Consider the following 27,640-nt stretch of genomic DNA (forward strand, 5'->3'; position numbering starts at 1 on the left):
AGAGAGTTTTAGCCTAAGAAGAGAAATATCTAGAAGACTGAGGCAAAAGAACAACAAGTTCCAGACCAGCTTTGGTGGCATGGAAGAATCCTGCTTTAAAATACAATAATGATTAAGGGGTAATGGGTGCTAGTATAGTATATAGTGAATGCTGTTGAGGGCAATAATACTTCAATATCCAGAGCAATGAGCTATAGTCCAGTTGCATACTTGTCTATATTCGTGTTAATCATTGATCAAGAGGAAGTGTTTTGTTTTGGTTTTTTTTTTTTTGAGCAAAGGTAAATTTGAGGTTGTGCTTAACACATATGGAAGCTCTTTTGAGTTGATGGTCAACGTTGCTCAAGAAACTCCCAAAACACTGTAGACTGTTGCTGTTGCCGTTGGTGACTTCCCCAGATATGGAAGGTGATTTCCTATTGACGAAGACACCATACACATCAGACATGGGACATAAACAACCCAAGCTAGATCTGACTTGAGAGCCTCCTCCCTGAGGACAAGCATTAATGGTATCACAACGGGTCATGCAAGCTTCCAAAGGAGAGAAATAGCCAATAGCCTACCTAGGTATGGCATCTATGACCACCATGGTATAATAATCTTCAGGGTGAAGTAGTGACATGTATACCTTGACATTAACAGCTCCCTAACTGAATTCAAGACAAGAAGGAGATCACGCCTGGTACTGGAAACCTGAACAACTTCACGGCTAGTGAAGTCATGGATATTGGAGGACAACCTACATAAATCAGCATAATCCCTAACTACATTCTAAATATTTATATCCACGGACCATGGCAGGACGAGAAAGTGCAGAGGGTTTTCCATATTGTACTCTTGCTCAGTCCATTTTAGGTTTAACTAGAATCTGATCTCCTTGACAGAGGATTCCATGGGAAATTACCCAACTCTATTTAGAAACCTGAGGTCAAGATGCCCCAGCTAACTTGTCTTGGCTTATGTTAAACTGCTTGCTTGCACAAAACTTAGCCCTGCAGCTGCCAAGCACGATACCAGGGTGTAGTTCTTGCCTTTAAAAAGCCCTTCCCCTAAACACTTGACCCTATCCTTAGGTACTAATTATCTGAGTGTAGTCTGGCTGGTTATAATAGACTTTCAATAGACCATAAGCTGTGCCTGGTGGTCATCTCTGGTGAGTCCTTATAACATGATGGATGTAGGTCTCACCCTCATCAGAAAACCTCTCTTTGTAACAGAGGGAGGTCAACACAGAAAACCGGAACTGACCAGAAAGCAGGGTTATGGAGTCCACTCCCAACTGATACATCTACAAGACATCTCCTGCACCGATGGCACAGAAAGCATATCAGAAGAAGGGGTAGAAAGATTGCAGATGACAGAGGTTGTGTGCCCTAGAAATGTCGCAAGCTACACCCATGAAGCCTCACTAATACAGCTACCTAAATATGACCTGAATGAAGACACCATCAATAGACAAGCTAACGTGGAAGTGGGTAAGCTCATTTGTCCAGGTCTCAACCCTAGGCGAAAACCACAGGCAACTAAGGAAGTGGTGAGAACAGAAGAAGTAGTCTTCCCCAGGGAAGAGTATAAGAGTATAGCAATTGCTTATCCAATACCGAAAGAACATCCCTGAAAATATATACATACAGATAACATGGCATGGACCGAGGAAGTTATAGTAATATATCTAGGAATACACACACACACACACACACACACACACACACACACACATGAAAAAGAAGTCCTTAATGCAAAAGAGAACAATGAGGAGAACAGGGGAAGGTTTAGAGGGAAGAAAGAGAAGGGGCAATTATATCCCACCCCCGCAAAAAAGAATTTATTATGTATCTGTGCATGTTTGCATCCATGGAGGTGAGTGTGTATGTTTATACATGTGTGTGCACTTATGCACCTGTGTTCATGAGTGCATGCCTGCACATATGTGTCCCCCCATGGAAATGTCTATTTTCATAAACTGCTATGATAAGAGCAAAACCAATAAAAAGTCATTCACAGACCTTTCGGTTCAGAAGTCCTATCCGGTCTCCCACCCTTTCAGGGAAACTGAGGCTTGGCTTTCGTCGCCACCTGTTGTGCCCCTGCAAAGCTGACTGCTTGATATTACTGCTCTAATTTCATTTTGTTTTGATTCCTCTGAGGGCCTCAGAGGATCATAGAAAGGTTCATTATCATTCAGCAATTAGCGCGTCTGCCGCTCTCCTCTCCTCCCGACCCAAACACAAGGTCACTCTGCCCTGTCCCTGTGAAACTCATTTTCTGCCGACATCTTCCACGTTAATTTGTTAGCATTAAAATCCAGAATCGAGGAAGAGCAAAATGTCAAAAGTTCCAGCAGCAGATGCAGTGCAGGGGACAGTAGGGAAACGCTGGCAAGCGAAGCCTCCCGGGCCAGGCCGGCCTTTGATGCAAAAAGGACTCCTTCAAGTTTCATGTCTGAAAAACAACACAAAGGAAGAATTGAAAAGCATCAGCTTCTGAAAGAAAACTCAGGGGAAATTAATCCTCCTAAGAGGCCAAGTTCACCTTGTCTCTCTCTGCTCTCCAGCAGTTCCTGCAAGAAGGATGTCTGCCTCCTCGGTCTGCCTTTCAAGGACCCTCTCCCGCTAGTGCTCAGCCCAGCTTATAGACTCAGCTGTCTGCTCAAGCTGGCTTGTGTAAGAGCCCCTCTCCCCTATTTGACACCGTTTCTTAGCCTTGAAGCAGGGCCCCCTGTGGACCTGTGGCTGGGACAGTTGCACAGAGATCTGTTTTCAGAAGCGTTTGCTATTTTGAACTATTATTAATAATTCTTTAAAATTTTAGATGTCTTGTGGGTGTGAGTGTCTTGTCTGCAAGTTATGTATGTGTACCACCTGCATGCCTGGTACATGCGAGGTCAGAAGAGGACACCAGAACTCCTGAAACTGCAGCTACAGATGACTGTGATCCGCCATGTGGGTGCTGAGAACTGAACCTGGGTTTACTTAAGGAACCAAGTGCTCCTAACTGCTGAATCATCTCTCCAAACCCTTTCTGAATTTTCAAAAAAACAAAAAAAAAATATTTAGGAGATGGGTGCAAGCACTTCACACCGTGTAAGTGGTGGTTCCAGGACAACGTTGGGGGAGTCATCTGTTCTCTCCCTCCACCTGTTTGGGAGATATGATTACTTGTTTTATTGCTGCATGCTGGCAAGTGAGTTTCCAGACAGGTGCTGGTCTCTCACTCCCATCTTCCACAAAGAGTGATAGAATTAGAGGCATATGCCACTCTTTTCTGCATGGTTGAATCAGTTCTGAGGATGGAACTCACATCATCAGGCAAGCACCTTTACCCTCCGAGCCATCTCTCTAGTTCTGCACCTGTTTGGTTTCTAAGTTTTATTTCTTTGTTGTTGTTTTGAGAAAAAAGTCTCACTATGGGGCTGGAGAGATGGCTCAGAGGTTAAGAGCACTGACTGCTCTTCCTGAGGTTCTGAGTTCAATTCCCAGCAATCACATGGTGGCTCACAACCATCTGTAATGAGATCTGATACCCTCCTCGGGCCTGCAGACATACAGATAGACAGAACACTGTATACATAATAAATAAATAAATCTAAAAAAAAACCTATAAAAAAAGTTTCACTGTGCAACTTCAAACTCACTGTTATCCTCCTGCCTCAGCCTCCCAAGTGTTGCAGTTCATAATTAGTTTGCTTTTGAACCTATGATTTGTCTAACCAAAGTATGTGGATCATAAGAGAGAGGTTCGGAGCTTCACTTCCCACAACCCTGCTACCTGCTTCCTCCCCACTTTCTGAGATGGGTTCATGGTCCAACCTCAGCCTCCTTCCACCAATAACCACAGCTCAAGCTAACAAGAGACAGAGTCAGATGGAGACTACACTTTCCTGGTCACCCAGACGTGAATAATCACATAGAACTTTATTAATTACAACACTGTTTGGCCAATGGCTTAGGTATACTTCTAGCCAGCTCATAAATCTTAAATTAACCCATTTCTATTAATCTGTGTATCACCATGAGGCTGTGGCTTCTGTGGTTTTCTGGTAATGTTCTGATAGCTTTCTCCTTTGGCAACTACATGGCGTTTTCTCAACACTTCCTACTCTCTTTCTCTCTCTTTCTTTCTCTCTCTCTGTATCTTTATTTGGATTTCCTGCCTGGTTTTACTCTGGTAAGCCATTGACCAAAACATCTTTATTCATCAACCAATAAAAGCAACAAATATACAGAAGGACATCCCACATCATCTCCCTTTTTCTATTGAATTAAAAGGGAAGATTTTAACTTTAACATAGCAAAATCACATATATAATATGGTTAACAAGCAAGAATTATAGTTATAATTTTTAGTCTATTTGCATCTGGCTAAATTAAAGAAAATGTTCTATCACCTATCTAATCTTTGTGAGTCTAAGGTTTTATATCTAGTTTATCTTGTATTATATTATATTATATTATATCTTTAAGTATAACTAAGAAAAACTATAACTATCTGTCTTCAACTCCATCAGAGACCCCTGAAGGTTATGATATTACCTAAGTAAATAGGAAGTTGCTTACAACTTCCAAAACTCTAGAATGACAGAGACATCTTGCTACCTGGACAGTCACTCAAAGTTCTTCTGTAATGTTGGGGTATCCATCTTCATCCTATAGATGAATATCTATAGACTTTATAGATATCTATATGAATATCTATAGTCTGACAGACTTTTCTGTGAAGCAGGATATTTGAAGATCTGTCCTATCTTGTTTGGCAAAGTTCATCAGCTGCTTTCTTGTGCGTCCTGCAGAATGTCTAGCAGCTTCTTCTGTGAAGCAGGAACCCTCAAAGACTATCCCATCTTCTGGAAAGTTCAGCAGTCACTTTTCTATGGATCCTGCCTGTCCAGTTCATACAGCATACCAAGCAATCCAGAGAAGAGCAGTTTCTTGTGCATGAAGAAGGGGACTTTTAAGCCCAGCAGTGGTGGCACACACCTTTAATCCCAGCACTCGGGAGGCAGAGGCACACTGATCTCTGTGAGTTCAAGGCCAGCCTGGTCTACAGAGTGAGTTCCAGGAAAGCTAGGACTGTTACATAGAGAAATCCTGTCTCAAAGACCTGGGGGGAGGGGAGGGTGTTGGGAGGTGACTAAGTCATAAAAGAAATGCCCTTGGGAATGAGATTAGTGCTCTTACAAAGGGCACACAAAGTGTCTTGTGTCCCTCTTCTACCATATGAGGACACAGGAAAGGTGTCCTCTTGAAGCAGATAACAGTCTTTACTAGGCACCAAGTCTACTGTACCTTGATCTTAAGTCAAGCACCGAGCAGTAAAAGTCTGTTGTTATAAATGACTCCAAGACACTTTAGTTTAGGAGGCTAAAGAATGACATGTAGCCTACCCTGTTCTACTCTGCTAAAGTTAAGCCAAGAAACCTTCCAAACATTGGGATGGGCTGAAGAAAAGGTCCAAGGAGAGGCTGGCTGTGTGATTAGGCCCTCTGTGCTTCCTCTGCTGGACCTTTCTTGCCCATCAAGACTTGGCAACAGGGATCCTACACTGGATATTATACTGCAGGAACTGAAAATAGACTGCTAGACTAGAAGCTATGTTTCAAAGGGACGGAAGAAAGAACTCACAACTCAGTCTTCCTGGGTGAACATGAAGGGAAAGGAGCAGGTCAGAGACACACAGATAGGGGATAAGCCATAGATTGAGCTGTCTCAGGCAAGTGTTTAAAGGCTTAGTGATCACATGGCCTTCAGCTAAAAGACGTTGTGTAAGATGGACTTTGGTCCAGTTTCCTTGGGGAGAAGCCAGTGTTGGAAGGAGTCATTTACTCCAAGAGGTTCTCTCTTCTGCTTTCTTATTGCAGTACCTACCAGTGCTAACCCAGACTCATCTGTTTAAGGCTGCAATGGCCTGCGAACTACTGGTCTTCTTGAATTTCAGTTCCCATGCCCCCCTTGCACTCCTCTGATATCCAGGAACTCACTCAGGAATTCTTGCCATGAAGCCCTCAGGTTCTAGGATTTTGTGGTACTCTTTCTCTGGAGATGAAGCTTTGCCCTTCTTCTCTGGTGGAAGCAGCAGCACTAGAGACCTTTGCAGAGACAGCGTTTGCTGAACATTGCCAAAACATTTGCTACTTGGTATGGGAAGTCCTTCAGTATATGTGTTGCTTTTATTGATTAAATGAATAAAGCTACTTTGGCCAGTGGCTTAGCAGAATAGAGCAAGGTGGGAATTCCAAGCAGATAGAGAAGGAAAGAAGGCAGAGTCAGAGAGAAACCATGCAGTCACCACAGGAGACAGATGCAGGATGCTGGATGGAACCTTACCAGTAGGCCATAACCATGTGGCAATATACAGATTACTATAAATGGGTTAATTTAAGATATAAGGACTAGCTAGCAAAATGCTTAAGTGATTGGTCAAGCAATGTTTTAATTAATACAGTTTTTGTGTGGTTCTTTCAGGTCTGGACAGCCGGGAAAACAAACAAGCAGCATCCACCAACAGCTCATCCCCAGGAAAACTCTGTATCAACAGCAGGTTTGGGGCTATTGTTCAGGACCATCTTACCTGTGCCATGGACCCTTCCCACAGTCCTAGTTAGTTCTGTTGTCACCTTGACATCCTTGGAGAGAGTGAAGAACCTCAATTAAAGAATTGCCTCCATCACATTGGCCTGTGGGAATGTCTGTGGTTGTTCATTGCTGTGGGAAGGCCCAGTCCACTGTGGGTGGTGTCATCCCTAGGCAGGTGAGCTTTAGCCACACTGGTAAGTGTGAGTCTGGGAGCAAACCAGTAAGCTGCATGTGTACATGTTCTCTGCTTCAGTTTCTGCCTCCAGGTTCCTGCTTCAGTTCTTGCCCAACTTCCCTCTGTGATGGACCATGACTTAGAAATGGAAGTCAGATAACCGCTTTCCTCTCCCACACTGCTTTTGGTCAGTAGGAAACCAAAACAGAACATCCATTCTGTCTCCTTTAACATCCACAGGGGGAAGATGATACACCAAGGAGGGTTTTAATCATGTGATTGCTGCGGGAAGTTAATAACTACATTTTTATTTTGTTCCTATCTTCTGCCTCAAGGATAATGTGATTCAAACGAGAAGAAACCGAAGGCCCGGGGAGATTTGGAGGCATACAGAGAATGTTAAGTAGCTTCAAATGAGTAGAAGCCTTTGGGCACTCCCAAAATTACCACGGAAAGCACTGAAGAAGTGATCGGAGAACATTAATGTCCTCATTGGACCCTGGAGGTTGGAAGAAGTGCCAACAGCCACAGTGAACAGTGTTCTGGTGGTCATGAAAGGGAACTGGGGTCCACAAGAGGCAGACCATGGCCTAGCCATACACTTCCTTCTGCAAGTTCCTAAATGGATATTGACCACACCTCAGTGGTTTCTTTAAAAGCACACCCTGACCACGTACATTTAAAAATTAATGATTTTTCCCACTTTGTTGTTTGTTAAACTAGTAATTGAAAGAAAACAAAAGTTACTTTAGTGGACACACTAAGAAATCAATTACATTCTAAAACACCAAAAGGAGAATTTTTAAAGATCAGAATTAAATCAAATACTAATGGACATAAATAAAGGCCCTGGCATAATCCCCTCTGTAACAGCAAAAGCACTAGAGGAAGGGGAGCCATCTTGTTGATAATTTATATTTAAAAATCTAAGTTAGTTTATGCTTTTTGTGCCCTCGTGGTCAGTATAAGTCAGGAATCCAGCTAGTTATCAAACTGTCTATCCCAATTCTGCCACATGAATCAATGTCAATGTAAGTAGATCAAAGTTCTAATATTCTAGGCAAGTCTTTATCTGGGGTCCACTGCCCAGGGTATATTCATCTAGACAGACCTCTGTGTACCCCCAAAGTCGCATGTGTTGAGGACTTGATCCCAGTGTAGAAACTGTTGGGGGGTGATGGACCCTCAGGAAGATGGGGCCTCACCGAAGGAAGTTAGGTCAGGGAGCATCCCTTTGATAGGCCCGTTGTCTTCTTTGTATCTGTCACTTTGATTCCTACCTGCTGCAAGTATGCAGAAGCACAGTACAGGTCCCTGTCATGATGTCCCAGCACATTGACAATGGGTCGAAACCTCTGGAACCAGGGTCTAAAAACAAACCTTCCTTCTTTAAGGGTTGTTTATAGCTCAAATATCTTACAGTGATGTAAATATGACTAACATGGGACACTGACAACTTGAAAATATTATGCAGCTCAGGGCAGGTGGGTGTGGGAAATCCTTCTGTATATGTGTTGCTTTTATTGGTTAATGGATAAAGAAGCTGTGTTGGCCTGTTATAGGGCAGAACAGAGCTAGGAGGGAAAACTAAACTGAATGCTGGGATAAAGTAGGTAGAGTCAACGAGAAGCCATGTAGCCCCACCGGAGACAGACATCGGACGCCGGAGGGAACTTTACCCGGTAAACCACAGCCACATGGCAATACACTGATTAATGGAGATGGGTTAGTTTAGGACATAAGAGCAAGCTAAGCCTCCCCCAACAGCAGGTTCTTATGAAAACTCTCCCCTGCATGCAGAGGAAGCGTGGTAGCCACTAATCGAACTTTTAATTTTTAATTTGTCAGGATTGTGTGGGTTAGAACTGGAAGAAAATTCATTTTAACTCCCTTAAGAAAAACAGAAAATCTTTTATTTTATTGGCTCAAAGACGAGGGATGAGAAAGAGAGATACCAAAGAATCGGCTAATCTCCAAGTAAGAGACATGGTGCTCTGGACATTCTTCCTCTCCCTCTTCCCATGAGGCCTCACTCTCTCTGCACTTCTGTGCTTTATGCTCTATCAGAATTCTCCATGCACAGAGTCTGAGGGAGGACAGTTATGTTGGAGCACCCAAGAAGTCGTCACTGCTGGAGGTAACCCCAGGCTGTGTCCAGAACAAGCAGTCCACCATGACAATGAAGAGAAGGGGTGGTTTTCCAATGAGAAAGAAAAATTTCAATTTAAAAGCTTCCTATTGTGTGTTTCTGTCATAGACTATCATTGAATTTTGAACACTTGTAGCATGTGGCTCACCGGTTTCTTAAAGGGGGAAATACAACTCTAGTAATATTCCCCACATCGATCCAAATTTCCCATGAACATGCTTGTCTTGATGGGGGCGAGTCAGATTTAGAAGACTCAACCTTTGTTAAAGGTGCATTTAGAGCTAATAAAGGGACAGAGACAGCCGTGTGAGTCTCATGGTCACCTGACTCGGTCTAGAACTGCTCAAGCTTCTGCTTAGCTTTGGTTTTATCACTCCACGGGTATGTAACAATTGTCAGAGCCCAGTGACATTAGCAAACTGACACTTCAAGACGCTATCTCAGCAGTTCAGTGAGGAGCCATCTTGGTGTGCAACTCGGGTATCACTTTCCTCTTAGGTCAAGCAAGCATAGAGCTGTGAGTACCTGGACAAAACTCCCTTCCACAGAGTTAACAGGAGCATATGACAGTAAAATTGTTTTGCCTGTTCAAGCCTAAAGATCAATCCCTGGAATCCACATAAAAGCTGAGAGAATCAACTCCACACAGTTGCCCTTCGATTTCCACACACGTGCTATGACGTCTGCACACATATCTCACACACGATAAAAATCTTTAATAAAGGAACATAGATCTAGAACTGAGGAGACAAGGGCTCTGGAAGGAGGTTGGCCCTGGAAATAAGATGGCAACCGAACAGAAATGTTCACTGAATTCAAGTCGCTCACCAGCGCATAACCCCTTAGAGTTATAGTTCGTTCTTATTAAGAATAACTCTTTGGTTTCCAAACTAGGTCACTGGTTCTTCAGAACACAAGCATGTAAAAAAGAAGAAACCAGCAAACTACTTAATTCCTAAATTTGCACATTGATTGTATTTAGTTTCTCTTCTGGGAATATGAGGCAAAAGTAACAAAGCTCTCTTCCCTCTGGTAAAATAAAAACCGGATTGGTAGCTTGGTCTCTTGTTTTCTTTGGAGGAGGAGACACAAGCAGAAATCTACTGCCTATGCCAAGAACACAGAGGGGAGAGGAGACAGTAAGTAGGGCTATGGGGCAAGCTCCCAGCTTCCCCTAAAACTTGGCGTTTCTTCTAGATTGTTCCCAAGCTGTGAAGGCTGAACACAGAAAGAACTGGCTCTCAGAAGCTACACATCTGATTGAGAGAACAAAGCAAAACATGTAACTGATAATATTGCTCGTATATAAGTTTGCAAACTTGAACACTCAAATGGCTTCTTGTTTATTGTGTTGCTAAGGCTCAGTGATCGGTATTGGGTTATTTCCTACAAAGTTCCTTTTATCCCCGGTGAGGGTGTTTTCTCTATAGTAAAGATGTTCGTAGAAGGAAAAGGTAGAAGATGTGCTTTATTAAACAAGCTTCCCTGGGGGAGTTTCTGAGAAAGAATTTAGCTAAGAAGCAGCACCTGTTTGTATACTTTGATGACATCTTCATTCCTGAATAATGCATTAACTCTCCCACAAGGATCACAAAGGTCAGAGTTTACTCTTTTTCTGAAGTCTGATTTTCTATTTTATAGACATACTTATTGGTCAAATTTTTTTTAAAAAAAAAAAAAGGCTTGCCATGATTACACGGTGAAAGCCAAACTTGCCTCCTACACCAGAGAGAAAGTTCTGTGCAAATATAAAGACCCAAGTTCAAATCTCCATCACCCATGTAAAAAGTTGGATGCAGTCATACATCCTGTAACCCCATCACAAGGTGTGAGCCTGGGGTGGGTAGGAGTGTGAGCGTGGGATATGAACAACCCTAGGGCTTGCTCCTCATCAGCCTCGTTCCAGGTTCAGTGAGAGACTGTCTAAGTAGTGAAAGGCAAAGAAGGAAACACTTCTTCCAGTTCATCTACTACAGAAAGCTTAAAGAGTTATGAGGTTAACTCTCAATAATTTCAACCACAGTGTATCATTACACTAATACACTTCTTAGAATTCAATTTCACAACAGTGATAAAAGTCATTGTGATTCTAAAGAGAGAGAGGGAGAGAGAGAGAGAGAGAGAAGTTTCCTGAATACAGAACAAACTGAACCAGTGTAGAATGAACCAGTGGAAATGAAGCTATCTCTGAATGCAAAGATAACCTGTGTAAAGTCAGAGCACCAGGGACTGTGTTTGCTCTACAGTTGGAAATGCAAACCCTGAAAGCATGTGGTACCCCCATGCCAAGCCAGGCTGCTTCTTATCATCACACCACCAAAGCACTTCCAAGCCTGGGGATGGGACTATAAGCCTTTGAAGCCTTTCAGCTCCAAGCTGAAGCATCTTTCGGCAAGTCTCTGATTTTTTGCATGCTAAAAGGCACAATGAATTCATGTGTATTCAGTGCTGAGAAGATAGTACTCCTTGAGTGTAGAGACGTCTTTGACTGGGGACAGTCTGGCTCATTTGTGCAGTGATGGGAGTACCTGCATTTGGGGGAAGCATTGCATAAGTACAGATTTGTTCTCCCACTCTTGTATATCTGCAGGGTTCTTCAATCTAATAACAAACAGATAGATAGATAGATAGACAGACAGATGATAGATAGATAGATAGATAGATAGATAGATAGATAGATGATAGATAGATAGACAGACACACAGACAGACAGATGATAGATAGATAGATAAATAGATAGATGATAGATAGATAGATGATAGATAGATAGATAGATAGATAGATAGATAGATAGATAGATAGATAGACAGACAGACAGACAGAGTTGGCATACAGCAAATATAACTATGTTTGTCTTTGTTTCCTTCTAGAATAACAGTCATGGCTTTTTGACAAGTCAGTTATATATTAGAAAATGGGGAGGGGAATGCAATGCTGATAGGACCAGACTCGGCAGCAACACAGACACAGCAGGAGTAGAAGGATTTGAGCCATAAAGTAGTATTGACACATGGGGTTTAGCTGGACTGATAGAAGAAAAGTGAGAGAATGAGAAAAGGAAAGATAAAGGGTGAGAAAAAGAGAAAGAAAACAGAAGGGAATGAAAGTGTCAAGGAAGAATGTGATTTTACACCTCAGTGTGTCAAGAAGATAAAACAACCAGTGAATTCAGGTATTTGGCCTTTGGAGATTAGCTTCCAAAACTGTAAAATGATGGTGTAGTGTTGCCCTTTGGCCACTTTCCCCCCAGCCTAAGTAACAGGGCCTGAACACAAGAGGATTTGAAATACTGATGTGGGATTCGTCTCTATATGCTGTGAATACCATTGTTAATAAAGAAACTGTCTTGGGCCTGTGCAGGGCAGAATAGAGGTAGGCGGAGAAAACTAAACTGGATACTGGGAGAAAGGAGGTGGAATCAGAGAGAAGCCATGGAGCTGCCATGGGAGACAGAAGTGCTGAAACTTTGCTGGTAGGCCACGACCTCATGGTGATGCATGGATTAATGGAGAAGGATTAAATTAAGATGTAAGAGTTAGGAAATAAGAAGCTAGAGCTAATGGGCCAAGCAGTGATTTAAATAATACAGTTTCTGTGTGATTATTTCGGGAGTCTAGGCAGCCAGGAAATGAACAAGTAGCCTTACTACTACAAAATACTTCAGCCTTTATTATCTTCTCTGAACAGCTTTACCCTGAGGGTGACTCAAGTGCAGAAGAGAGATGACCATGTTTCAGTGACCCATCACTATCCAGACTGGATCTTCACAACAGCAAAAAAAGAAAAATACTGAAGTTCCATTAAATGCTCTTCCATCTTAAATGAGAATGTGAGATTGTATTTACATGTAATCATCACCATGCACGAACATTGCTTTGGCTGCTGGTGAGTCCCTGCAAAGGTCCCTGAGGTTTGATTATACTTTATAAGACAAATGTATTATTCACTCATGAGCCAAAAAGACTGTCAGAGACAAACTGTGATAATTAATAAACTTGTGTGTACAAACTTAAGTAAGATTATAAGATCACAAATGCCATCTTGCTATATCAGTCTGCCTTGCCAGGAATGAGGCATTCCCTTTAGTTTTTCTACTCTCCAGCACCAGAGTTCCTGTAAAAATATGGAGGTAGAGTGGAAAGAACACAGACCGTGGGAAAGAGAACAAGACCCAATAAGTCTTCTCTGTGACCTTCTGCCAAACACATCACTTCCTAATCCCTAGTCTCTCCATCTGAAAAATTGAAAATTTTATAGCCCAACAGATCACTGTATTCAATGAAACCAAATACAATGAGTGAGGCACTTGGCAAAGAGCAGATATTCAATGTTAGGCTTCTGTGAGTGCTGTGACTCCCCTCTGAGTATCTACACCGGTGACCCTCCCCCTCCATCAGTTCCTTGGCACTGATAATGCATGTCTTATAAAGTTATTGGCTACGCTAAAAATTTTTGGGATTGCGACTAAGCTTACCAATAGAGACTTAAAGAGGTCCATGCAGGGGTCTCACTAACATCATTCTCTTTTACTATAATATTTTTATTAATTTACAATGTTTTTATTAACAATTTTATTGATTCTTTAAACATTTCATACATGCATACAATGCATTTTATAATATTCACCCCCAGTTCCTCTTAGATCCACTCATCATCCCCTTCCAACTTCATGTTCACTTTTTTGCTTCTTTTTATAAACCACTGAGTCCAATTAGTGCTAGCCATATTCACGGGTGTGGGGCCATTTGCTGGCATGTGACTGACCTACCAAGGGCCACACCCTTAAAGAAAACTGACTAACCCTCCCCATAAGCTCAAGGTAGGGTTCCTAAGCCCCAACCTTACAAGTGAAAATGGTGACTGGATTGATCTTGTTTGGGTCTTGTGCAAGCAATCACAGCTACCATCAGTCAGTGCCTGGGTCTGTGGTTCTGCCATGTCAGAAGACACTGTGCCTTTCTATTCCTCCCCAACCTCTGGGTCTTAAATTTCTTCAGCCCTTCATCTGCCATGGTTCCTCCCAAGGAAAGAGGGCGCCATTAGCACCATTCTGTAAGTCAGGGGTCAGGGAAGAGTATTATGGTCAAAACAATTTTTGGAAATTAAACTTTTCCATTTAGCCATTATTCCAAAGTGAGAAACTTAAAGCAAACACACAAACATGATTCTGTCATGCTGTTCTGAAAACCAGACTGACACCCTATAAGGTGGTGCAAGCTTCTGACCTCTTCATTACTTACTTTTGTTTACTTACTTACTGAATATATACCATTTTATTATTAATCACTATTTGTTCATTTTAGTTCTTTCTATTACAAATTTACATTTATTTGAAGCTTTGTGTATATATTTTCTTATCAAAATTATCTATGAATATCACTTATATGAAAAAATTGAGACCAAGAGAACAATGGACCTTACCCAAATAGGCCAGCTATTTAGTGACAAGGTCAAAGTAAGGAACTTTTGAAGGAGTTCCTCCCGCACACCAGATTCTTTACCATATCATCTGGTCACTTTCTATATTTTCTGGTCACTCATTCCATAAAGACATGCTAGATGTCTATCTAGTTCATCTCTGCTTGGCACTGTACTAGCATCTGATATAGCCAAGTTGGTCAAAGCAATCCCTAACCTTGAAGCCATGCAGACCAGAAGAAAACAAACACCCTAAGTACTTAAGTCTATGACATGGTAGTCCAGAGGGAAGGGCTCTGTCTAACTCAGACTGGAGGATTCTGGAAGCTCTTCCATGTAGAGCTGACATTGGAACTAGCTCCTAAGTGGTAGCTGAGAGTCCACAGGCTGTGAGGAAGTATCTAACGTAGAGTAGAGATACTTCTAAGTAGAAGTCAGAACCTGGCTCTCTGGTATAACACAAAGTGTTTCCTTTGGGGGCTAGCTGAAGACAAGCACATAGAAGAACCAAGGGACTCTGGACATGTGGATTCGGTTTTTACAGATCAAAGAATATGCCCTGGGAATTTATAGAGGAATGTTGAGGGTTCTCAATAACTCTCCAACAGAAGGTGATTTACCCTGGTGGTGGCATAAATTCTTAAAATGGTTCATTGCCCTGTCACCTGGACAAGAAACGAAAAACTGGAAGGAGGAGGTGGCCATCGATGGAATAGCCGAACTAGAGAAAGGTGCCATCTGGGAGAGCCAAATGCAAAAGATTAGGTAATGCGTAGGCCATTCCAGGTTGGAAGATGGGGCGATGTGTGAGGGTGACAGCAGGCATCTGGCTTGGACAAAGGAGGATGACGAAACCCATCGCTAAAGCAAATGTGTGGGAGGAGGGGGGCCGTTTGGGAGGGACTGGTGGAGAAGATAACTGCGGTGTGAAACACGGTGGGCAGGAAGGACACACAGCCATCTGGTGAGAACGGAGGTCTGAAATTCACGAGATGGGCTGGGACTAAGGGATACTAGACACCAATCAAGAAAGCATCAACATTCATATGACCCCATTTAACCTCTGCAGCCACTCTGTGGGGCAGCCAGTAGCCTCATCCCCAGGGCGAGAAGACCAAAGCTGGTCCAGTCATGCGGTTGCTGAACTAAGATTTGTTTCTTGGTATTTGGGTCTGAAGCCCACACTCTTACACCATATTGTCTTCCAAATCCAGAGCCTTGTGACTCCCAGCTAGGCATTTTTCCATCAGTCCAATCTGTTCCTCACCATACATGAGCCTCTCAGGAATATCTACCAGAATGGTTGCATGGAGAAGCATATCTACTCAGGAATCCTTATAAATACCTCCTAAACTACCTCAGAAGCCTTCTCTCAGAGTCAGAGCTCTTCTCTGTGTGATAACAAAAGCAAGAAGAAATGACCTTTCCCAACTGAAGGCCTCAAGGAAGCCTCTGCTGTACATTCTTTGAGTTTGCCTTACCGAATCACCATTCTAGGCAAAGGCCGGATAAAGGTGAGCCCCAGTGGCTCTCACGCAGGCCTCCGGGATTCAAGAGAAACAACTAATCACTATTCCACAGAACTGCACACCATCATGTAATAAGAGGTAAGACCCACTACACCCAACAAAATACTGCGTTTATAAATGGTGAAGCCGGTTTGTTGTAAAAGCGCTAAATGAAAGGATGACCCAGTTACTTACCTAAATTTCACATTGGAAAAAGAAGCGATAAGGATGTGATGATGAGGGAAACCAACTTGAAGTCATAGATGAGCTTGATCATCTTATGGGAGCTAGCCCATGATCTCCAGTGTGTGCAGACAGCTATGCCCAGTCACTGAGCAGAGCACTGGGAACCCCAGATAGGTGCAAAAATGATGCTAGCACAAGTTACACGTGTACATCACGTGCCCAAATCATGGAGTTGCATGCAATTAAAAATGCTATCAAGTTACATTGACAAAGAAATCCAAACTGTGATTGGAAATTATAGCCTGCCACAGCCCTGTGATATCAAAGAGCACATATAAGAACTCTCTACTTGGCTCCACCTATACCAGGTTAAACAGTCCATAAGCATCCTGAAAATACCAAGACCTGAGAGGCAGCCTTGACCCTCAGCAGACTTACGAAACTAGGCAGAAGTCTGGCAAAAGGTCCCTCTGAAACCGTGTGCCAGGTACAAACTCCCCAGCACTAACTATATGATCCACACAGCAAGACATATGCTATTTAGGTCTGGACATACCAGTTACTTGATGTAACTCAACAAATGTGATGATTTTAGTTATCACCTAGGGAATTTTCCATCAAAACCATAGATAGATAGACAGGTGGATAGATGGAGAGAAAGAGAGAGAGAGAGAGAGAAAGAGAGAGAGAGAGAGAGAGAGAGAGAGAGAGAGAGAACAGACAGATTTTACTAATCATTCTGTGTGAGCATATTGGACAAGACACAGTTGCTATGTATGATCTTCACAGATACCATCCCAAAGCCTTCCCATGGTCCAAGTTCTTCTGGAAGTTGAGATCACTCATCAAGGAAAAAGTGCACAGATAAAGATTTTCCCTTGCTGTTATTTGCCCCTGTCATTACATAACCCCTTCTGGGTCCTTACTTGGATCAACAGTCACCTTTCCTACTAGGCTACTCTCTAAGGCTAAAAGATGGAGCTGCAGCCAGTGAAATGGCCAAAGGCATGAGGTTTTCAATTAAGACAGTCAGCCTAGCCTGACAGGCAGGAACGAGGTCCCAGTAGGAGATCCTGTCTCAAAGAATCAGGTGGATGATTCCTGAAGAATGACAACCAAGGTTGACATCTGGATTCCATGAGTAAATACACATGTGCACATTTTATGATTTTTGTCTGCAGTGGGTCCCGGGAGAGTGCCTTGCGGCGGGCCGGCTGGTCACCCATCGGCCATAAGGCGAGCGGGTGCAGGCAGCAGGTTAAAGGAAGGCACATGGGCAGACACGTTGTACAGAATAGAATTGGATATTTATTACTTAGAAGAGAGAGGGTGTGTGGAGAAAGAAGGAGAAGAGAAGAAGAGTAAAGAGACAGAGAAGGAGGTAAGCGGGGAGACACGCATCAAGTGGGGACAGTAAGAGATCTAAGATGGCGGCGGGAGGGAGGGGCCACCGGGAGTGGGCGTGGCTTGCCTCTTAAAGAGATGAAAACCATAACAGCACATACACACGCACACACACATTCACGCTCACACACACACACGTGTCTCACAAGCTATTCAAGACCCAAAACAGTAAAACTACTAAACATGACAGTGGTATTCATTCTTAAATGTCCACAATGTTCCTTCATTCCTGTGACTTTCAAAATGGTCTGCAGACACTACAATCAGCCCCTGACACTTCGTCACGGGAGATGGACTCCAAACATCACTTAAACTCAGGTAGACCAGAAAGGAAGAATAAGACAATCTAGTCCTCTCTCTGTTCCCCAGCCCACATGCCCAAGCCACAGAAAAGGCCCAGGTGTGACCCCTGCTCCTCCTGGAATAAGTTTGTTTGAACTGAAGGACCAAGGCCCTCATCCCAGCCCCTTCCCCCACTCCCGCTTTGGCAGCCTTAACAGGCGGCAGAAAAGACCCAGCAAGATGTAGGCCCCTGTCTTAGTAGGATGTGCTGAGTCCCCGACCTTGCTCAACCTTGCCCTAACTACTGGGAAGAAACTGCCAGGTATCCTCCATGTGGTAAGGAACCAATCAGAAGTTAGATGGTGGGCCCTGAATGTGCTTTACTGATAATAGTGGAGTGCAGTAATCGATCCCCCACCCACCACCATTGGCTACAGGTATAGTAATCTTCCCTCAGTACAGCTGACCAATCAGCTCAGAACAGCGCCCCCCCCACTCCTGGAAATGCATCTTGAGATGGTTGCAACTAGCAACCCCCCAGATGCAACCCTTACTCTACCCTGCCCCACTGCCCCTCGGGGTCTCTCCTACTCCACCCGCTGGGTCGGTCAGACAGTGGACCTGAGTTAACTCATAATTAAAAATACTCTTTGATTTTGCATCCAACCAGGTCTCTTGGTGGTTTTGGAGGGAACACACTCTGGGCACAATGGAATTAAAGACCACGACAAAGACAATGATCCCTTCTTAGCTTTCCACAGAACTACACCCACTGAAGTGGGCTCTCTGGTTTTTTTGCTTTTTACAACCAAAACTGGGAGGACGAACTTCAGATTCCTTCAATGATAACAAAGAAATCAGAGAGAGAGAGAAAAAAAAGCCTCCTCATGAAAGGCTTATTTCCAAAGGCACGCACAGATGAATCCGAATCTGGGACGGTATCCAGGTAGAACTCTTGCTTGGAATTCCTAATGCATTCTTTCTGTTATTACGATGATAACATAGGGAACCAGTGGCTCCTTGCTTCCCCGCGTGCTGTCAATTTAGCTCCTGCTGCGGACCGTTTACAGTCTGACCTCAAGTGGTGCCAGCTTAGACCTTTCATCCTGGCTGTCTCCACGGCACAATAAGCCTATGGCTGCTGCCTGAACTCCTTCTTCAAGTGAAGAGTAACTCGGTAGAACCAAGTCCTTTGCCAGAAGTGACACTACCAAAGAGCTAGCACCCCGATCTTATTCTATAGCTCTTCCCCAAGGCCCTGCCTACAGCCCGCTGACCTTTTCTGGTCTGCCTCCTTTCTGTCCTTACACAGGCCTCCTTTTGTCATTCAGGAAAGGTATTTCCAGGTGGCTGGATGCACACGTAGCATTTTCTTACCCTAGCACAAAGGGGAGACTTGTCCTGTCTCCCCCACGGAGCTGTGAGTCATTCACACTAAGAGACAAAGTCTTTCTTAAAGACAAATGATTGGACAGTTAGGAGAGAGAGAGAGAGAGAGAGAGAGAGAGAGAGAGAGAGAGAGAGAGAGAGAGAGACTGCTCTTGGCCCCCATACGCCCCAAAGAAACACCAACTAAAGTATGGAAAACCCAGACTTTACTTCTGTTGTCATGATAAAAACCAACTTGGAGAAGAAAGGGCTTATTTGGTTCACAATCCCAGGTTACAGCCCATTGTTTAGGGGACACCAATGCCGGAGGACGTTAAAACATCACCCACAGTTAAGAGAGGAAGGAGAATAAACTCATAGGTCTCCTTGCTTTCTCCTTTCTTATAATATTCAAGACACCCTACCTAGGGAATTGGTGCTGCCCACAGTGGGGTGGATTTTCTTCCGTTAATCCCTGCCATTAAGTCAATCTCCCACAGATATGCCCACAGAAAACCAAATCTAGACATTTCCTCATTAAGACTCTTTTCCCAGGTAATCCTACGTTATACTAAACTGATCGCTAAAACTAGCTTTCAAAACCCACCATGGGGCAACTGGCCTTCCACGAATTTCGCCAGCAGAATCAGCAGCTCTGGCTGGCCTGTCCATCTGTGCTTCTAGAATAACTGGGATCGGAGCTTTAGGCATCTGGAGCAGTGAGCATCAGCCCTGGGAGTCCCCAGAGTCAAGGAAACAATGTTATTCAAAATGAAATCTGATCCGGTACCCTGCAGAGAAGCACCCAAAGCCACAGAAGGAAGTCGCTGCCTCCAGCAGCTTTACTGGGTCCTTCCTCTGGCTCCCTGGGGACATCCTATTTTATCTGAGGCGCAGGGCAGGGGAAAAAGCAGTTGTCACATTTACAGCGTCTATTGAGGAGCAGCCGGTAGTCATGATCTCGGAGAAGGAAGAAATAAGATGGTAGTTTTATTTTCAAGTAGCCCGGGAGATTTCAACGATTGCGTTAAAATTTTAATCACAAACTCCTTAAGTTAGAAAGAGAAAGAGAGAGAGAGAGAGAGAGAGAGAGAGAGAGAAGCCCACAAAGGACCCATTGTATAAAAAGAGTTTCACCATTTGGAATTCTTTTATAAATTTGTGTCAGATCACAATTTGCTGTCTGGGAAATGTAAATTAGTTATTAATGAGCCAAAATCCTAACATCAAAGGCTGCGCACCCACACGCCGGAGAGAAACAAAGAGCTCTCAGAGCACAGCAGACTGCTCCTCGCCGACCTGATTTCTGTATTCCTTTTGACACACTCTGCTGACTTAGTAAGGAGATCACTCCTTGCAGATGCAATGGCGGCGTCAGCCGCATCGTTACCGTCACCTCCACCCGCACACGGCTACACTGGCAGAATCCTGGGCAGGAGGCAGCGTGTGTGTGCCCAAGGGTGACTTTGCAGAACGCAGAGCTCGGTGACTCCCTCTGTCCAGCGTCATCAGCTGACCCTGTTCAAAAGTGGGTTTCATGCCTGCCATGTAGCTGGCCCCAAGTGGCATGGGGGATGCCAAGCTGCTTTTTAAATATTCCCGTATCATTTTTTTTCCATCTCTACAACCCTTTTCTTTTCATTGAGATTAAGAGGCTAGGGAAAAGATGGGCCAAGAGGTTTTGAACTTGTGGACAGGACAGCTAATAGCCTTCTAACGGAAGTCCTGAAGGCCTTGGGTGCGGTTCATTGATTCATCCTTCCGCTCGACACGGCTGCTCCCTTGGTGGGTGTCCAGGAGAAGAGCAAAAAAGGGAAAGCCCTGCCCTCGCTGGGTTCATTGTCTGGTGGAGGACAGGCAGGCAGCAAGTGCTCATTTAACTCTTCCATTAGCTCCAGGGGCGGGAAGTAAAACACCAGGCTACAGAGCCAGGAGTATTTCCACGAGGAGGTGACATTTGAGCAGAAAAAGAGAGAGAGCAAAATGAAGAACAATTTGCTAGGCAGAGACATTCGAAGTGCAGACCGAGGCTGTCTATGGCTGCCCAGTGTGGACATAGGTAAGAACGGAGTTATTCTTTCCATGGTTGAGATTTTTCCCCTCCCCAGAGGGAGGCTTTGACCTCTGTATCCAGGTAAGGCCTTGTGTCAGGCCGTCTTGCGGTCCTTGGCTAGCAGAAGTTGGATGCATCCCAGGCTCTCAGGTGCTGGTGTGTTCTGACATCTGTGGAAAGTTGTGCCTTCCTGGTCCTAGACCTCATGATCCCAGGTCTAGGACCATGAGTCTCCCTGCACAAGCTGACCCTCCTGTCCTCTGCCAAGAGGCTGTCTGTCTGGACTTCTTCCCAGAATCTGCTGTAAGTGTCCCTATCATCAGAGTGCTGTTCGTCCTCTGGATAACCTGTGAAATCTTCCTGAGAGGACCACTGGCTTCCATGGGTGCTGGGAATGGAACTCAGGGCCTCCGGAAAAACAGCCAATACTCTCAACTACTGACTCGTCTCTCCAACCCAAGAAAGTCGCAAGAGATGTTTGGCAACTCCCTGGAAGTGTTCTAGCACAGAGGAGCTGAAACTGCTCCCCGCTTCCAGAAGCACCTGGCATCCCGTGAACACTTGGCCACGAGGAGCTCCGGAAGCAGCTGGTCCCCCTCCCACGCAACCCAGATACCTTTTAGTTCTCCTAAAGAGCCCTCTTATCACTTCCAGCTTGCAAGCTTTCCAAAGTGAGTTCCACAGATTGAGAGGCAGAAGCAGCATCAAGTTAAATCCCCGGTCTCGTGAATTAGAGAAGGGTGACACGGGCTGGTCTAGTCTTGGTAGTCCCGGGACACACCTTTCCCTAACATTCTGCAGTACAAGTCTCAGCCTAGCACACATGGTCCAAAAAGCTCACTGAAGATCATCTTAAGCATGTTTCTCCATACCACACACATGCCCAGCAATGAGAGGTAAACTACATATCAAGAAAATTATAAAGAAGCCAACCAAGTACAGTGGTAGACACAGTCCCATCACTAGGCAGGGTGAAGCAGGAGGACCACGAGTTCTAGTATGGGCTATATAGCAAGACCTTGTCTCAAAACAACAAAAGATAAGCCAGGGAGGCAGAGGCAGGCGAGTCTCTGAGTTCAAGGCCAGCCTGGTCTACAGAGTGAGTTCTGGACAGGCAATACTACACTGAGAAATCCTGTCTTGAAAAGCTCCCCAAACTCCCCCCCCACACACACACACACATACACACATTCTCCTTCCCAAATGAATACCTTTCTCAAAAGAGTCTTGGGTGATGATCTTCTTTCGCGGGTGCAGGATGGAAGAACTGGCTGAGACATCCCTTAGGGGAGTGAGCTGAAAAACCTTGCCGAGTTGCTCCCTTAGGGGGCCTGAGCAAGGCAGAATAGAAAAAAGTAACAACTTTTCATAGGACCAGGAGGAGATTGCTACATTTCTGCAGGGGCTTCCCCTTTAGCTGAGTATTAGCAAAAGAAGTAATATCTTGGGTCGGAGAAGAAGCGAATAGCTCTGCTAAGACGTTCCTTTAAGGGAACAGAGCAGAGTTCAGCTGTAGAGGTTTTCCAGGAGAAGAGCAGGATTTCTATATCCTGTGGGGAAAACATCCTCCATCACACCCCAACTTCAGGTAGACTTGCTTCCCTATAGTCAGGACACCTTTCCCCCAGGGCATACTTGTTTCACTGGCTCTGAGTCTAGGGACAAAGGGTGTTTCTTTGATACCAGTTTCTAAGTCAGGGCATGTTTCTTTGGTCCTGGGTTCAGGGATAAAGATGTTTCTCTCCCTGGCTCAGGTCTCAGGTCCAGTGTGTGTTTTTTTCACTGGCTCTGGGTTCAGAGTCCGGGTGCTCCGTGATTGGTCAGTTTCCTGCTCCAGTTGTCCCTTTTACCCTACAGTTTAAGGCTCAGGAGAGATCCAGATGTGTTAGTTGATCTTGACTGTCAACTTGATTGAACTGAGACTCACAGGATTAATGAAGCATATCTCTAGGTGTGGAGGCTTGGTGGTGGTGATGATGATGATGACGATGACGACGATGATGATGTTCCCAGACACAATTAAATCATGATGCCTCTAACCTGATGAATAGATGATTCCACTGACAGACAGGACAGAATCCCTGAGAGGTGGTGGCATGCAGAAGGATTCTTTCTTAACCTCACTCCTTCCTACAGGAATGCTTCTCCACTTCCTCTCTGCTTTTCATAAAGATGGATGGAAAGACTGAATTGCCAGGCAGTAACTGCTCAGGGAACTTGCCCAAATGATGGAGCCCCAAGTTTCACTATCCTCTGCCTTTTATACACGAAACCCACATCCTGGTTGACTCACTTCAGTTAGCAAGAACAGTTACCCAGAAGCAAAACTGCAAAAGCCAAAAAGCCAAGTCAGCACATTTAGGGACTGGTCCAGATCCTGGAACTATGGACCAGGTATTGATGGAAAGGATCATCTGTCTAGGTGTTACTTTCATTGGATAATAAAGAAACTGCCTTGGCCCTTTGATAGGACAGAAAATTAGGTAGGCGGAGTAGACAGAACAGGATGTTGGGAGGAAGAAGGCAGTGAGGCAGTCGCCATGGCTCTCCTCTACGAGATGGAGGTGGGTTAGAATCTTCCCAGTAAGCCATGACCTCGTGGTGATATACAGATTATTAGAAATGGGTTAATTAATATGTGAGAGTTAGCTAATAAGGGGCTGAAGACAATGGGCCAGGCAGTGTTTAAATGAATACAGTTTCCGTGTAATTATTTCGGGTAAAGCTATGCGGGAGCCAGGCGGGAACGTAGCCCACCGCTCCTTCTACAAAGTATTTTATGGATAAGGTCTTTGTTCCTGTTTTGGCAAGTGTTGGGACCGACATGTTGGATTCCAATGTCAGAATGTTGCCATCAGCAAGGCATCAGTTGTGCTAAGGTCTCGGGGCATGTTACAGAGGTGTCATCACAGAAGGAAACATCTGGATTCAACCACTGTAAAGAAAGTGACAGTCCACTCAGTCCTTGTGTGCTTGAAGTAGTAGCAGCAAGGACTAGAGACATAGTTCGCTGGAATGAAAGCAATATAGATCAGATGAAATACTCCCCAGAGAATCTAGTCTCTGTATAAAGCTGCTCAGGGCCCAGACTTTTTGTTAGGTTTCATGGTGAAAATCTCCTTGGAACCAAACAGACTAGAATTCATGTCTGTTTTCTAATATTCTTTATGATCATTATTGCTGCTACTCCTACTATATTAATGATAATACTTGCAGCAGAAGCAGCTAAAGGGTGTTTCTACCATCTACCCATACACAGTCATCCCATCTGGACATTTAACTAATAACACTTACTTGGCACTGTTGTAAGGTACCAGAGTCCATGTGCATACGCTTCACAGCACAGAGCAGGTCCCAGTCTCGATGGCAATTATGATCTGTTAATGTCCTCATTGTCTGCATGGAGAATGGATTATGCGGATACTCAGTCTCATCTCTTGAGCAGGAAGCAGGTACGGCGACATTCTAGACTAGCAATAAATCTGTTGAGTGTGTGATAACTTCTACAAATAATTCTTAAAACTAGGCTCTAGTCTGTGATAGTAAGGACTAGACCCCCAAATTCTTTAAGGCTAGGGGAAGTAAGGTAGTTTTGGATTCAGAATCACAGGTTCTCAAGTGAGAATGTCTGAGGTCTTATCTGAGAGCCTCAGTTTCCCTCATCTGTTGAAGCAATGACAGTACATGCCACACAGAACCTTGTGGGATCAAAATATGTTTAAAATAATAGTCATTGACGAAAAAGTTATACTCAAGCTATCTATGACAACTTCATAGCAATAATCCTAGACCCATGCCCAGACCTTCTGCAACTCCAGTTAAACTCATCCACCCCATACCCCACTTCTTTCTCTCCATTCCCACTTCCTTTGATCAACATTTGCTGAGTCGTCATCTATAACCTACCGCTTACTTCTTTAGGCTAAGGGCACAAAGCTGAGCTAGACACTGTGTAGCATTTCTTGCGTAGTCCGGATTTCCTCTGAGTACCTGATACCCTCCGTACCCCAGACTTGGGCCCATTCTGCCCTTTCTGCTTCACAACCTAAGACAATCCCGCTTTCTTCCTCCTTTTCCGGGTTCACTGTCCTCGGATGGTGATGACTAATCACTGTCTTGCTATAACGCTAGCCTTTATTCTCCATCACATTCACCTGGCTCATATGATTCTGACCCCACCTGGTCCTGGACCAGGCTCCCACTCAAGAGTCCACCCTCTGTGCAGTCAGCTGCTTGGTGCAGCCCACCGGATAGAGCCCTCTTGTCCTAGAATGAAGGCTCTGTCCCCTCCCACACACAAAAGTGTCATGCCCTGGAAGGTGGTAAGCAGATGATTCATTCCTGACAGGACAGAGACATTTCTTGGGATACTTTAGTCCTGGAAGATGAGCCGGTGTATAGCTATACAAGCATCCTAATATGCTAACCCAGGCTACGGTACTCTCTATTGAGGTTGGATTCTTGTTTTTCCACTTTTCTTCCACGTCAGAGACAACCCCTCTAACTGCGGTGTTTACTTCAGGCATTCCTATCGCAATCGCAATTGTAGCTTCTGCTACTGAACTCATTAAAACAAAAGAAGGTTTTCTGTTCCGGGGCTGGGAAGGAAAGTGTCTACAAAGGGTTTTGGCACCAAGTCAAAAGAGAAGCAAATGACTAGCAAGGAGCTCCATATAAAACCCTGCTTCATAGATGACCACACCAAGGTTCATGAGGTTGGTGAATTGATCCAATTTGAATAGTTCATAGCACTGCAGCCGTCGAGGAAGGGCCTTGGAGACCACCTCAGGGAGCAAAAACTGCAGACCCCCGTGTCCCTCTCATCCAAGAAAGCTCTGTTTCGGGCTTTTTAACATGAAAGGTGTAAAAAGAGGGTTTCGCCACTTCAGTAAAAGAAAAGCATGCAAAATATAGTAATATGTCAAGATTTTTGTGACGTTAAACTGAACCCCATTTTCATCAAGGAAAAAATACTATAGGTAGACACTAAAGTCTGATTAATTGATACATATTATTTGGGGAAATTTGGTTTGATTTTTTTGGTTCTGGTCTTGTCTTAAAAAGCTGAACCATCTTTCTAGCCCAGAGACTTTACTAATATTTGCGGGTTACATGAGAATATACCCCCAGAAATTATATATATATGAATGATGAGTGAAAAGATGGATCAGCAGACAGGTTTATGATAAAACAAACACAATAAAACATGAATGACAGCTCCACATATGTTTACAGGTATCTCAGCAAATTATTTCAATGCTAAGGATATCTCAAAGTTCTCATAATAGGGAGCAATAGTGTACCATACATGCATGGTTTAATAAATGTTTAAGTTCCTGCTATTTCCAATTTAAAAATGAAGTGTAAGTTCTATCTATACCACTTCATTACAAGGCCAATTTTGCTATTATAAGGAGAACATAAAAATAATTGATGTGGCAGCTTTGAGAAAGCAAAGCCATAGCTCAAGTATTTGGTCTGATTATTAATTTGTTCATTGACTTTAAATTCTATGCCATTTAAACTTCTAAGAAGTCACACAATTAAATAGCAACATCTTACATTCCCACACTACAAGGACCTCTTATATAAACAACTAAGTAAGTTCCCTCACAGACACTGCTTTGCTTGAGCCACGCAGTTTTATAAGAAGGGCAGAGCATAACTATTTCCATTTTAAAGACAACGGAACTGAAGCCTCAACTTTGTAGGGCTGTCTATAGCTGCACAGTTACATCTGGGCTGGGTGACCGTGGCGAGCGGAGGAGACCACCGCCCATCAATGAGATCTTGCAAAGTCTGGAGAATTAGTAGTGATATTTAGGATGCGTGTTGATGGGCAGGTCGCTAGGACAGACGGTTGCAGGGAGAGAAACACATTGCAGAATGGTAAGTCCAGTTGATGCTATTTGTGTCATAGACACCCCCACAAAATAACAAGGCACCCCCACATACTTTATAAGTTCATAGGTGGACACAGAAATACTGGAAAGCATACCCGTGCTAACCAAGGTGGTGATCTCTGAGGAAAAGCAAGAGGGCTTCAGACAGGATGTAGGACTTGTCCAAGCATCCCCTTAGAAATAATGCTTCAACCTTTTCCTGAGAGGCTGTCATTCGAATTAATAAACAGCTTTGCCAAGAGAGGAAAAGAATAAATACCAGTGTGAAAACAAAGGGTTGGAAGGGGTGAAAAGAAATAACCGACAAAGGAAACCAAGAAGAGAAGGATCCAAACGGTTAAGACCAGAAAGAAAGATCTTGAGTTCCAAGCCGGAGAGCTGACCCTTTATTTGGAACGCTATACAGGAAACGGCTTTGGAAAGCAGTACATAGAGTGGATTGGAGAGAGAAACAGACATTGTATCAAAAGCCACATGAGCCAAAGCAAGGTAGAAAGAAGAAAGGGCTGTAAAGATGCCAGAGAGGTGGCGTCTTCTAAACATGATCTGATGGGGGCCGGTGAACTGAGAAAACAATGACTTGAGACAGAGGAACTAAGCGTTTCAATCCATGGGGTGG

At 44.0% G+C, this 27,640-nt stretch overlaps 1 long non-coding RNA gene across 1 annotated transcript; it reads left to right on the forward strand.

Annotated features, from left to right (window-relative positions):
* The first annotated feature begins 1,223 nt into the window (after positions 1–1,223).
* Positions 1,224–9,860, forward strand: LOC125394149 (uncharacterized). The gene is made up of 3 exons (XR_015735759.1): positions 1,224–1,478; positions 4,793–5,021; positions 6,465–9,860. It is a non-coding gene; the product is annotated as an uncharacterized LOC125394149 (long non-coding RNA).
* Positions 9,861–27,640: the final 17,780 nt, after the last annotated feature.

This window comes from Myodes glareolus, chromosome 20 (assembly GCF_982192425.1).
Source record: "Myodes glareolus chromosome 20, mMyoGla1.1, whole genome shotgun sequence".
Lineage (NCBI taxonomy): Eukaryota > Metazoa > Chordata > Mammalia > Rodentia > Cricetidae > Myodes > Myodes glareolus.